At 38.1% G+C, this 2,690-nt stretch overlaps 1 pseudogene; it reads left to right on the forward strand.

The window, feature by feature from the left end:
• The first annotated feature begins 1,894 nt into the window (after positions 1 to 1,894).
• Positions 1,895 to 2,298, forward strand: LOC109393104 (40S ribosomal protein S23 pseudogene; annotated as a pseudogene).
• The last annotated feature ends 392 nt before the right edge of the window (positions 2,299 to 2,690 follow it).

A 2,690-nucleotide genomic window follows, 5' to 3' on the forward strand; every position in this document is an offset into this window, starting at 1 on the left:
AGCGTGGGTCTTACATCCCACTAGACATTACAGGAAGTTGTAAGTGGTTCCTGGCAAATCCGAGAAGCCTGCTGCCTGGGTGTTCACCCAGTCTCAGGGTGGGTGGGACTGTGGAGAACTGGATAACACAAGCTCAGGTTGAAAGGGCAGCTGCTACTCAGCTCCAGCCAACTGTTGCCATGTGGGAACGTAGGCCCAGTCTTGCCAGGTCAGCTAGTTTTTCCCAAAAAGCTGGAAATCAAGATTTTTGCATAAAATCTCTCCTTTAAAAAAGCTGTCAACTAATCCAAATTTTTAAAGAATGCTATGTAGGCCAACAAATGTGCAGGCCAAATCAAATAAGTCTGTAGGCCTGATCTGGCCTGTGGTCTGCCAGTTTGCACCCTCTGCTTTATAGTTTAAACTCCCTCAGAACTTTAAAATGCTTACCTCTCAACATGACTTGGTGACAATTATAATAATTTATGAACATTTTATGCAGGAAAAAACTTTGACTAAGGTTGCTTGTACACAAATTCAAAACAATAAAACTTGCCATTCCAGTCATTTACTACTACAGGGCAAAGTAACTACTTGACAGAATTTTTCACTTCTAAATAACTATTTTGATATAGTGTAGATTCACCCTAAATTATGTATGTATCAAGTCTTAATATATTTTCCAGGATCGAGTCTATATCAGCATTCCCTCTACACACACACGTAGTATACTATCCCATTACAAAAATGACCCTTACAGAAGATTATTTGGGGCTCCTGTAAGATTGTTACTGCTAGAAATAACAAGAGATTGGCAAGGATGTGGAGAAATGGGAACCCTTGCACACTCATAGTGGGAATGTAAAATGGGACAGCCACTATGTAACACAGTATGATAGTTCCTCAAAAAATTAAAAATAAAATTACCATGTGACCCAGCAATTCCACTTCTGAATATATATATATATATATACACAAAATATTTGAAAGCAGAGTCTTAAAGAGATTTTTGTATACCCAGGTTCATAGCAGCATTATTCACAAAACCCAGAAGTGGAAACCAAAAATGTTCACTGACAGATGAATGGACAAACAAAATGTGGTATATACACAGAATGGAATATTATTCAGCCTTAAAAAGGAAGAAAATTCTGACATGTGCTATAAAACATGGATGCATCTTGAGGACATCATGCTAAGTGAAATAAGCCAGTCATAAACAGACAAACGCTATATGATTTCACTTATATAAGGAGTCAAACTCACAGAAACAGAAAAGTCGAATGGTGGTTGCCAGGGGCTGAGAGAGGGGCAAGAGAGAAGTTGTTGTTTAATGGGTGTATTAACCAGGGTTCTTCAGAGAAACAGAACCAATAAGATATTTAAATACATAGAGAGAAATTTATTTGAAGGAACTGGCGCATGTGATCATGAAGTCTGGCAAGTCCCAAGTCTGCACGGCTGGAAACCCAGGGAAGAGAATGCTGAAGTTGAAATGTGAAAGCTGTCTGCTGTTATAATTCTCTCTTAAGTGGGAGCGGTCAATCTTTTATTTTATTCAGGCCATCAACTGAATGGATGATGCCCACTCAAATTACGGAGGACAATCTGCTTTACTCAAAATCTACTAATTTAAATGTAAATCTCATCCAAAACACCCCCACAGAAACATCCAGAATAATGTTTGACCAAATATCTGTGGCCTGGCCAACTTGACCTAAAATTAACCATCACAATGAATATAGAGTTCTGGTGTCATAAGATGAAAGGTTCTGGAGATTGGTTGTAAATCAATGTGAATATACTTAACACTACTGAACTTTACACTGAAAAACTGGTTAAGGTGGTAAATTTTATGTTATATGTATTTTACCACAATTTTAAATAAGAGTCTTGGGCCTGCAGTACCAGCAGGATGGGCTAGTATCAAGGTCCTTGTACTGCCAGGAAGCCCCGCAGCCACCAACAAGGCCAAAAGTGGCACGATAAACAATACAGGAAAGCCCATGAAGGCCACTTCATGTGGAAAGGGAATTTTACTATAAAAAAGTCAGGGTTGAAGCCAAACAGCCAAATTCTGCCATCAGGAAGTGTGTCAGGGTTCAGCTGATCAAAAACAGCAAGAAACTCACAGCTTTCTTACCCCATCATGGTTGCTTGGACTTGGTAGAAGAAAACAATGAAGTTCTGGTGGCTGGATTGGGTTGCAAAGGTCATGCTATTGGTGACATTCCTGGAGTCCACTTTAAGGGTGTCAGAATAACCAACGTCCCTCTCTTGGCCTTAAGTAAAGGCAAGAAGAAAAGACCAAGATCATAAGTTTTGATGATGCAAACATGATAGTAATAAATTTTTATATACCCCCCCAAAGGTACTAAAGAAAGAGATTTCCTTTCACTAATTACCAAAATAAATCTTTCCTAAGGGACCTTAGGGTACAAACAGGATTATATCCTAATTTTAGGGTTTTGCAAATGACCCAAAAAATGTTCTTCATAAAGAAAACGTCTATAAAAGTTGAAAGAGTAAAAAAAAAAAAAAAAGTTAAAAGAGTAAATTATTATAACTCAAGAAAGCTATTTCTGGGGGGAGTTAAGATGATGTAATCCAGGGATATTGCTCCCTGGGAATATAATTTTCCTCAGGTATGGAGCATAGAGAGTTAGAGAAATATAACAGAAGCTAATATACTCCTTTGATTGTTTCTCTTA

Source organism: Hipposideros armiger, unplaced genomic scaffold (genome assembly GCF_001890085.2).
Source record: "Hipposideros armiger isolate ML-2016 unplaced genomic scaffold, ASM189008v1 scaffold_364, whole genome shotgun sequence".
NCBI lineage: Eukaryota > Metazoa > Chordata > Mammalia > Chiroptera > Hipposideridae > Hipposideros > Hipposideros armiger.